Source organism: Ursus americanus, chromosome 12, assembly GCF_024610735.1.
Source record: "Ursus americanus isolate L20-20 chromosome 12, mUrsAme1.1.p, whole genome shotgun sequence".
NCBI lineage: Eukaryota > Metazoa > Chordata > Mammalia > Carnivora > Ursidae > Ursus > Ursus americanus.
Window position 1 is genome coordinate 19021351 of NC_142138.1, and position 12062 is coordinate 19033412.

The window sequence follows — 12062 nt, forward strand, 5'->3', positions numbered from 1 at the left end:
AGCACCATGCTTTTTCTTTTCTTTTCTTTTTTAAGATTTTATTTACTTATTTGAGAGAGTGAGTGAATGAGAGAGAGTGCACACAAGCAGGGGCAGATGGAGAGAGGGAGACACTGACTCCCCTGCCGAGCAGGGAGCCTGACCTGGAACTGGATCCCAGGACTCCAAAATCATGCCCTGAGCTGAAGGTAGACGCTTAACTGACTGAGCCACCAGGCACCATAGCATCATGCTTTGTGCACCCTCAGTAAATGTTGAGTAAGATGCATGGTTCAGTTTCTGAATTCAGAATCTCCCTTTCAGAATGCCAAGACTAGAATCCCAAGGTTCTTCAGGACCAGCTTCCTGATTAAAGCTTTTCAGAACAAAAGTAACAAGGGTGACAGAAATTTACAGGTTAAAATTTTCCCTTCTTCCATTCTAAGTCTTTGTTCTTGGCCCTGGGTCTTTTTTGTTTAACTTAATATTACAAGGCAATTTTAAAAGTTTAACTTTGTTTTTCACCGTGGAACTTGGTGTTTATCGGTACAAAGTTCAATATAGCAAATGGTAGATACATTCACGAAGATACTTTTGTCAGATCAGTCCAACAAATACAGAGAACTGCTATGTGCTAAACACTGTGCTAAGTGCAAGGAATTTGTAGATGAGTATTACTTGGTTCTGCCTTTCAGGAGCCCAAGAACAATGAAGAACACAGATATGTAAATAACTGCATTTCAGTACAGTGTAGTAAATGCTGTAATACAACCATACAAAGCTAAAGATATAGCAAATAGGAAGGGACGATTAACTTTGGGAGATCGTGTGAGATAGGGAAGAGGTTAAAAGGAAGGCTTCATAAAAGATTATGCACAAGCAAAGCTTTTATGTATGAAAAAGAATAAATAGGAATAATTTTGGTAAGTAAGGTGGGGGTTGGAAAGGGTGAGGCATTTCAGATGGAGGGAGCAGCATATGCAAAGGCAGAGAGATGTGTAACAGTATAGTGTTTGAAGAAAATTACAAATAGTGTGGTATTATTGAAGTACAAAGAGTGTGTGTGTGTAGGGTATGGTGGTATGTGTGGGAAGTCACAGAACATGAGGCTGCAGGGCTTTCCACGCAACATTAAGAGCTGGTACTATCCACGAGGTCAGTGAGTAGCTATTCAAAACAGAAAACTACTCTGCCTGCTCTATAGAGGATATATTGAAGAAGAAAAGAGTGGAGGTAAGGCATTTACTTAGCAGGCTATTGAAAAAGTCTGGGAGTAAGATGATGATGGCCTGAACCAAGGCAGGGTTCCTGGAGATATGGAAGAAGAGAGGACTTTGAGATATTCTTAAGACTTAGACAAAACTAATTTGACCGATTGCATTTAAGGGGCATCAGGTAGGCAAATACCTATTTGCTTCATAGAAGTACATTTCCTGTTCCCAGATTCTAAATGAACTGGAGCCTCATCATTTGCTGAGAATGCACTCAGAGCAGTAGCAATGGCAGGACTCTATACCCCACAGGCCCATGGTAGAGTAGGGTCCCCTTTGGGTTTTACCTCCCGAACTGAATGTTTGGTTTCTAAGGCAAAAATCTCCAACCTGGTCTCTAAGAGCTAGAGGGAGTCTTAGAGGTCATTTAGTCCAAGCTTCTACCTAATGCAGAAACCATTTCTATGGAGGTTCCCAGCCAGAAGATCATCTAGCTTCAGTCTGAAATCCACTTCCAGTCTGGGGATTTTGCCACTCCTGAAACCAGCTCCTTCTACCTCTGAACCTCTATTAGAAAGCTCAACCCTTCACTGATCCAAAATTGGCCTTCCATTCTTTAGTTCTGGTGATATCCTATAAGGGCCACACAAGTGTGACTCTTTTTCAAGAAATCTTCCTCAGGAATTAAAGATGACTTTTGGATCCCCCAAGTTTCCTCAGTTCCAGCTGCCCCTTGTGGGACTTGTTATCTGCACCCCTTATCATCTCGGTCATGCTCCCGTGGACAAACATGAAATATCAGTGCTCCTCTTAGGAGGCAATACCAACAACCAAACATAATACTGCACAAGCGGTTTAGCCACAAACGCCCAGTGGTCTGGACATGTGTTTTCATCAATGTAGCCTGAGGTTCTTAGTTTTTTGTAGCAGCCAAATCAATGGCACCTGCTGAGTTTCTGGTCACCAAAACCCCCCAAACTAAATCTTTCCTACCCTGTTACATCTTATTCTGTCAGTCCTATCCTACTCAGTTGATTTTTTAAAAGATTTTATTTATTTATTTGAGAGAGAGTGAGAGAGCATGCACAAGCAGGGGGAAGGGCAGTGGGAGAGGGAGAAGCAGGCTTCCCACTGGACAGGGAATCTGACGTGGGGCTCAAACCCAGGACCCCAGGATCATGACCTGAGCTGAAGGCAGATGCTTAGTGGAGCCACCCAGATGCCCCTCCATTTCAGTTGATTTTGAGAATCTACGTGCAGGACTTAATATATATTCTTATTAAATTTCACCTTCTTGGGTTTGTGGTCCCAGAGTTGGTCTGTGATGAAAGTTAACTGATTCAAGACTCAAAATGATATTAACCGTGCTTTTAGTTTTGTGTCATCTGAAAATTTGATTTGAGGTTTACCTCTAACTGCCTCCCCTCTTCACCTTTATCTGCCTTATCTTTCTTGTCTTGATCTTTTCCTAATTCTAGAGGAGTTTAGGAACTTTGACTGTTTGTTCTGCTGCAGCAGACGTTGTGCCCCACACTCCACTGCCCCTTAGCCTCTGCTGTTGCTGCCAAGGCCCTGTTGTCACCCTTGGTGATAGGGGCTGATTCAAATGTCTTTGGGGTTCACCACTCCTCTGCTTGCTGCTCACTTCCACACTATTGCTGATGTTGTTATCATTCATTTTCCTTCCAGTTATCCTAGTACTTTCTGTACTCCAACAGGCCCTGCACTCAGATGGGGAAGCCCTCTGCCCCTAAGCGTTGCAGGTCTTTAACTATACACCACAGAGGAAGGCTTACCTTGTGTGTGTGTGTGTGTGTGTGTGTGTGTGTGTGTGTGTGCGCGCGCGTGTGTGTGTATGAACATAACCCCTTGTGCTGCAGACCCTATTTCTCTCACCCTATCTTTAGTGAGAAAGGATCCCTAACTCTCCACAGGATTCCTTCAAGGCTGGCATAAAAGACAATATAAGTTGTAAGCAACGGTCATAATCTCTATCAAGGGCTTGGCTTATAGTCAGTACTCAGTGCCCAGACTGTAACACCCCAAATCTTCACTTCCCACCAGCTTTCCACCAGTGTCCCTGGCATGAAGTGGTGACCTTTCATTAGCTACCCAAAGTGAGTTCCCATCCCTCATTATCTCCGTTTAGAGCACTGCATGAGGAGTTGAAGAACATCCCTTGACCCCTACCCTTGGCTAAGAGTCTTTGTCCTGGAAGTGAAAATCACTTCTAGCTCTATGCTCTCTCTTTGGAGTGTTTGCCTCTTCGTGCGAACAGTTTATATAGGTGACTGTAATATGCTTGAATTCTGAGGCAGGCTCCTAGAATGCTCACTGTTCACATCTATGATACTCAACACATCTCTTTACTGAATGTGTGTGCCTCATCCAGCCTAAGAAATTCACATTTGGAGTTTTTTCTTTTCAGATCTGGCCCTAGTCACTCTAGCAGTTATGACTTAACCTCTCAGCATAGCTTCCCTCCTCTATAAAATGAGAATACTTTTTCCTTCCTTAATGTTTTTTTTAAGGATCCAATGAAATACTATATGTAAAATTATTTCACAGACTCTAACAAACTGTGCAAGTATTATTTACTAGAATTATCCATGGTCCAATTCAGCTGTAAGAGTCTAAATCAGGCTGCTGGAAAATACATGACCAATGGAAAGAATAAAGTTAGTCCCTTGGGGGCTACAAGACTGTCACAGGGTCAGAATCACCAAATTTTAGAGTAGGATTAGGCCTAAGAGATCATTTGGTCCAACCCCCTCATTTTGCTGATGAAAAATCAGACCAGAGAGGAGTCAGAGACTTGCCTTGAGATTTCTTGGGTCAGAGGATCTGCAGAGAAGTAGCAATCCCAAAGCTAGAGAAGGCGAGAGGCTGGCCAGCAATCTGAAAATGTGTCTTGTCCCTCCCCAGGTCAGGGAACTTTCTATTAGGTAGATAATTTTTTAAACTTTCTCCTTACCTTTGAGAGCAAAGTCAGGCTTCCTCAAGCTCACAGGCTCCTTGAAGACTCACCTGTGTCCTTTTGTCAAATGGGTTTCCCAAGCAAACAGAACCATGTTGTTGTTTGTTGCTCAGTCGCTCTGCTGTGCTGGGAATGAAGGCTCCACTCTTGATCAGCCAGGGACTCCAGTGCCAAGTCTCTGATATATAGTGCGGGGACTGCAGGGCATCTGAGTTGTAACAAGAACAAGATGAGCTTGTGGCCTCGGGCTTGTAACCTGCTCCTCAACCCACACTTCAAAGAAAGTTATTACACAAGAGTTAGACTAAATCAAACCAAACTGCAATGTTTGCGCACTGTGGCCCATTTTCAGATCTCGTTGTATCTCACCACAAGTCCCTCGGAAACCCAGTTGGAAGCAGAACAAAACGATCCAATGATAATTTAGTTGTAGGTCTTTAAAAATGAGCCCAACTGATTTATTTTGAAATTTCAGTTAAGCATGATGTCAAGAAAATCTCTCTGGCTATTTATCATCTTTTTTCCTCTTGCATAGTCCGAGTAGGCAGAATAAAATTAGAAACTGGCTATTCACATGCTTCCACTTTTTGTTGTAAGCTGGTATTGGTACTAGAATATCAGATTTTAAGATGCTTTGGTGGTAATTTTCTGCCCAAAGAACACTCTTTATTATGTCATTTTCTCTTCCTTCCTTCCTTCCTTCCTTCCTTCCTTCCTTCCTTCCTTTCTTTCTTTCTTTCTTTCTTAGATTTTTATTTATCTTTTGACAGACAGAGAGACAGCCAGCGAGAGAGGAAACACAAGCAGAGGGAGTGGGAGAGGAAGAAGCAGGCTCCCAACAGAGGAGCCTGATGCAGGGCTTGATCCCAGAACGCCAGGATCACGCCCTGAGCCGAAGGCAGATGCTTAACGACTGAGCCACCCAGGCGCCCCTCTTTTTCTTTTTTTAGAGAGGGAGTGGGGAGGGGCAGAAGGAGAGGGAGAGAGAATCTTAAGCAGGCTCCACGCCCATCATGGAGCCCAACGTGGGCCTCAGTCTCACAACCCTGAGATCATGACCTGAGCCAAAATCAAGAGTCAGATGCTTAACTGACTGAGCCACCCAGGTGCCCCAATGCCATTTACTTTCTTTATTAGGAATGTTACACGGGTGTTATAGGAAGAGACACAACAGATGATCTAAAGATACACAATTCACTTTGGTTAGACCTACTACTCCCACTTCTTCAAATCACCACAACCTGAAAGTATGAAAAATTACATTTTTTCTTTTGTAGCTTTGAATGGTGGATATGAGATCCATAAGGCTTTTGAATCATCAAAGAAACAAAACTTATATTCATTTTTGTCTAGTGTTGAGTATGTGTTGCAGGATGGTTTCCAAAACTTCATATGGTAAATATACTAACTTTCATTTAATTTAGTAATTGAACAGTTGAAACCTGTCCCTCTTAGCCATTTGCCATACATTTACTGTGTAAACAGTGAAGCTTTTAGAAAATCCTCTAGTTTCAACCACAAATCATTGCAATGTCTCAGAATCATGGAGGGTTAGGGCTAGAAGAGATTGTCAAGTTTATGAAAAAGGAAACTGAGATCACAGAGACAGGTGATTTACCCAAGGTCACACAGCCAGTTCCCCAGGGCCATGACTAGAATTCAGGTTGGTGTTCTTTCTGCTTACATTCCATATGAGGCACCCCTCTTGCTAGATCAGGGATGATGAACTGAAATTCAAAATCAAAACATTTTGCATAAGACAAACGTGAACTGTTTTATCACAAACTCAAAACCATTAAGTGAAACAACAACAACAACAACAACAACAAAAGCAGTGAAAGCAAGCAACTAGCCCTTATGGGTGGAATGAGAGGCTGCAAAGCCCAGGGAAAGTTATGATCTGAGGCTGAAGGTGAGAGGAGAAGAGTACTCTTCTAGCTTCTGTGGACATATCTACAATTCAGGAATGGAATATTTTCATGGTTATCTTTCCATACCTGTCTATATTACTCCAATATTTGTGTCCCACGCTTGGTATCAGAATGAAGCCTCAAGTTGCTTTGCTTTGGAAAAATTAAAGACTGAGATGCTAACCTGGTTCCTCACCTTCTGCCCTGTCCAGCATCTTGCCCGTTTCTGTGGAGATGCTACCACACCACCTTTCTTCTGAGTCAGAAGGTTAATCAGACAGTCCATCACTTAGTCTTAACTAACACCCTCTGCATCCTCAGCCCTGGAACACACACAGAGTATCACACAGTTACTGCCCTGAGGGAGATGACAATATGTTCAGAGGTTTTAGGGGATATTAGCATCTCGAAAATATTTGCAAATTTTCATGTATGTGGGAATATCTTTTTCTTTAAAGATTTATTTATTTATTTATCTTATGCAAAATGTTTTGATTTTGAATTTCGGTTCATCATCCCCGATCTAGTAAGAAGAGGGACAGAGGGATAGGGAGAGAGAATCCTTAAGCAGATCCCCTGCTGAGCATGGAGCATGATGTGGGGCTTGATCCCAGGACCCTGAGATCATGACCTGAGCCAAAATCAAGAGTCCCTTGCTCTGGGGCGCCTGGGTGGCACAGCGGTTGGGCGTCTGCCTTTGGCTCGGGGCGTGATCCCGGTGCTGTGGGATCGAGCCCCACATCAGGCTCCTCCCCTATGGGCCTGCTTCTTCCTCTCCCACTCCCCCTGCTTGTGTTCCCTCTCTCGCTGGCTGTCTCTATCCTGTCGAATAAATAAATAAAATCTTTAAAAAAAAAAAAAAAAAAAAAAAAAAAAAAAAAAAAAAAAAAAAGAGTCCCTTGCTCAACAGACTGAGCCACCCAGGCGCCCCTGTGGGAATATTTTTGAGAAGAATTAAAGAAATACCCGCTTATCAGAAGGGTCTATGACTCAGAAGAGGTTAAGATTAATTGGTCTAGTTTGAGAGACAAGACTAATTTATGGAATCAGCATAATGAGAACAGTATATAATGCGTTTGTGGGATCAAGGTGGGTCAGCATGAGACAGCTCCAGAATGAGGTGAGATTTTTAGGTATATCTTAAAAGGTGGATGTTTAGATAGGTATAAAGGAGAGGGCAAGTGTGCCTGACTGGGGGAATGCAGTGGATTGGAAACTAAAATGTACTCAATAGAACACCTATTATACATTAGGCACCTTATTACATATGATCTCATTTAATCTTCACAAAAAGCCAATGAATGAAGATTATCATCTCCATGTTATAGGTGAAAACAGATTCAGGGAAGCAGGATGACTTGTACATAAGTAGGAGATTAGCAAAGCCAGATTTAGAACCCAGGTCATTTAACCTCAAAACCTTTGTTCCTTTTTTCCATACTGACCTACAGTAGCTGTAGCATGAACAAAGTAAAGAAAAATAAATGAGCGTGACAAGTATAAATGAGAGAGGGAATATACCTGATTGAAATAAAGGCTTCCTCCTGAGGAACAGGGCTTATATGGTAATGGTAGAACTAGATCATATGAGGCTAAGATAATAATTAACCTTTATTAAGCATTTATTACGTGCCAGTCATGATGCTAAGTCCTTTTATCTCATTTAATCCTCAAAATAACCCTATGAGGGGATACTGTTATTATCTTCATTTTGCACTTGGTGAATCTGAGGTTTTAGGTAATCTATCTGGGTTTACACAGACCATGGATGGCTGAATTAGAATGAGTTGAAATTCAAATCTAATCTGTTGGACTCCAGAGTCTGCACTCTTGAAAACACATTAGAGAATTAATATTTTGTGAGTATTCACAGTGTGCCAGGCACTGTGCTGACTGCTTTATATGCATCATATCATTCAATCCCACAGAAGCCCTATGAAGGATATCATCATTATTTCTTCTTTTTTATAGATGAGAAATCACAGGTGAACTGAAGTTCAGGAAGGTTTAGTAACTAGTCCAAGATCACACAGTTTGGGAGGGCTGCAATCTAACTCAGAACTGTTTGCCCAAAGCAGGGATTCTGGGAGTAAAGGACTAAACAACACTTCTCTTAACCATTCCTCTCCTCACATTAAATTCTTATCTTCTCCTTGGTTTTTCATGTCTTTTCGTGGGTCCTCTATTACTTCAGATCCTCGTATACATTGGACCCAAATCACTTAAAAGCAAGCCTAGGGTAAATGTTTGTTGCAATGTAGTAAATGGAGTAGTAAATGTAGTAAACATTTACTCATCAAATGTTTATTGAGCCCTGCTAAGAACTGTTCAGGGTGCTGGAAATATAAAGATACCAAAAACAAAGTACCTATCTTCAAGGACTGCATAGTCTTATGAAGGCGAATAGACACATAAACCAATAAATAAAATGCAGTTCAACAACTGATGTGGTAGAAGTAGGGACAGAGTAATATCAGAACAAAGAGAAGAGGCACCTAACTCAGAATGTGGTGACGGCACTGGTGGGAGTTGGGGAAGATGCCCCAAAGAAAGTGACATTTCAATTAACTGTTTTTAAGCTCAATTTTCTTGCACATTTTCTATATCCAATAAGCTGTTTATGACATTTTGAAGCTGTTAGTTCAAGATGGTCAATACAATGTTACTTAAATTGCATTGTCTTGTACACAGTCACTCTCTCACATCACTTTTATTCTCTCATTGCACAACTGCTTTCTTTAACTTAAAAAGTCAACACAGGGGCTCCTGGATGGCTCAGTTGTTAAGCGTCTGCCTTCGGCTCAGGTCATGATCCCAGCGTTCTGGGATTGAGCCCCGCATAGGGCTCCCTGCTCAGCGGGAAGCCGGCTTCTCCGTCTCCCACTCCCCCTGCTGTATTCCCTCTCTCACTGCCTCTCTCTCTGTCAAATGAATAAATAAAATCTTTAAAAAAATAAAAAATAATAATAATAAATAAAAAGTCAATACAAGGACAGTGATTTGTGAAAACATTTGCTGCTTGCAGGGCTTTTGTTGGTGATATCAAATGTGCTGCTCTTAGGAAAGGCTTTGAATGCTTCCCTTATTTGACCAAAGCAGCAAGCCCAGATAATGAAGCACTGAGTCAAGGGTATCTCTCATCACATGTGACTTTTAAGCCAAGAGGCATTCCCAAGGTCTTTCTGTATGTATTATTTTTAGATGTAAAAAAATCATCTTTATTGCCATGTAACTTACATATAGTAAAATTCAACTTCAAGTGTACAGTTTAATGAATTTTGACAAATGAATATGATTGTGTAATTACCATTCCAGTCAAGATACAGATATTTCCCAAACCTGAAAAAGTTCCTTTGTGCCTTTTTGCAGTCACTGGATTCAGTCATAATGAGGCCTGTAGCAAGCAGCTGTTAAAGATGTTCAATGCTGGAGAGAGCAGCACCAATCTAAGAAACCAAAACTTATCGAGCACTTTTTAGTGTCTTACCCAAGTATATGCATAGATTTAGTTATAACCCCTACTGTGGAGGTATTTTCTCCATTCTTATAGAAGAGGAAACTAAGGCCTGGAGAATTTAAATAATACTTGCTTAAGGTCATTGAGACAGAAGAGGTGGAGCCAGGATTCCACCCAAATTATGGTTTTCACAATACCTTCTCACTGCTAATACATAGAGAAAAAGATATAGAGAAATACGGGAAGCCGAACACAGAAGACTAGATACTGTCTAATTCTATTTATATAAAATTCTAGAAAAGGCAAATCTAGCAATCAAAAACAGATCGTTGGTTACCAGGGGTGGGGAAGAGGATTAACTGGAGGTGGACAAAGGAATTTTTTCAGGTTATAGAAATATTCTATATCTTGATTATAATGGTAATTACACAACTATAGACATTTGTCAAAACTCAAAAAAATGTATACTTAAAATTCAATTTTATTATATGCAAATTATACCTCAATAAAGCAAATTTTTAAAAATACAAAAAGAAAAAATATAGAAAGACCTTAGAACTATTCCTTTGTTTAATCACAGCAACCACATTACCTTTAAAAATGTAACTTTTGTCATATTGAATAATAAAAGTATAGAAATATTTATATAATGATGCTAAAATTTTTTAAATCTGGCAAAAATAAATTTGTGTTCACTATGACATTGAAATCATATCAGTAAGCTTTACTTTCTTGCACTAAATGAACAATTCAATATACGCATTTCTGAAACCCTTACAAATGTCTGGTGAATGGGGGTCTGATTAAGCATGATCCAAAAAGAGCTTGCAAGTAGGACTGTTTACTAACATTTCAATTTCTATGCCTCATTTATTAGACTTAGAATAAAAAGGTGAGAGGGCTGTTTGGGATTGTCTTTAACCTTGATGATATTTCCACTGAAGCAGCATAATGGCTCTTAATTGCTTAAGTGAAGAGAACATGTTGACGTGTCCTTCTTTGGGCTAAGAGCTTAAAGCCTAAACCATTATGCTAATTCAAGCATTATATACACCAAAGTATTTATGGGACTGACACAAGTGATGTTGCAGGTAAAGGGCTGTGAAATGGTCTGTAAACAGAGAGAATTGATTTGAGGCCCAAAAGCAGTGCTGTTAAAAGTCACAGCCATTGAACAGCCAACCCTACAATTTCTATCCAGATTGTCAAACTGGGTCAGACAGTGTCAGCAGGGCTGCCATTAGAGATCAGATGGGTGGTTTAATAATATGTAAACCAACCACATAAACAGGTAATTCTCATGGTGGAGGTCCATACCCGTCTGATGTGTGTGTGTGTGTGTGTGTGTGTGTGTGTGTGTGTGTGTGAATTTTCATTAGGAAAACTTCACAGTGCCACATTTAATTAAATGTTAATGCACTGCTTTTTGGCAAAAGAAAAACTTTCAGGAGGTATAAGTTAGGTAAGAGAGCAACAATGCAATGTAAAGATATCTAGGGAGAATGAATCTGCAATCATACAAGAAAGAAGGACAATCAAATCCTTACACTTGACCTTCGAGGCTTTCAACATCATTTGTTTTTTATGTGTCTCTTCCTATAATAGGACTGTACATTTTTTGAGCCAACCTCAAAATAATTATGTAAGGCTCCTCATCACCTGCATTGCTAGCATGCCTTACTTCAGACATCAGAAAATGTAATCGATTTCTTTAAAAACTAGGTTCTATATATACAGTCTCCAAAATGACATTTCGATGGCTTAGTTCCATCTGTGATTTAAATCTGTGAAAATCAGTATTACCCAGTTGTTTAGTCTGATTTTAGAAGACTATTATGAAAAATATACTTCCATCCCAACTTAAAGGCAGAGGAAGAGATCATGGTTCCCTTCCTTTTCCTTTTCCAAACCAAACAAAATAGAAATCTGCAAACATATTAGGAGGAGTACAGCATGATGATGAAGACTATGGACTTTGAGTTCCAATCCCTACTCTGCCAACTTCTGACTTTGGGCAAGTTATACGATCCCTCTGGGCCTCAGTTTCTTCTCAGTAAAAAGGGGCATTTGACCCCACAGGCCTGTAATAGGGATGATTATGTAAAAAATGCTCAGAAAAGTGCCTGGCACAAAGTAAACATTCAAAATGGAACATAGTACTGATACATATTTGGCCTCATAAACTTTTGATTTATGCCTGCTACAATTTATAGCTAAGTATAATTTTTTTCTTTCTTGGGGTTCACAGACATTATTAACATTCTAGAGAGTTTACTAGATATGTGTGTATGGTATTTATAAAACAAAACAGCTCATTGTTCCCTCCTTTTTTCTTTGTTCCCTGATGAAGGTTTTCTACCGTAGGATTAGATCCTACCACAGGAGGACGTCTTTCTCATTGGGTTTCAATATTGGAGCTGCATAAGGTGGCAGTCACCATGAATGGAATCAGAGTGACATCCTGTGCTAATTGATATGGATCAGTTAAATTCTTCAGGCTCCTCTTTTGGACAACCACCTCTAGGATG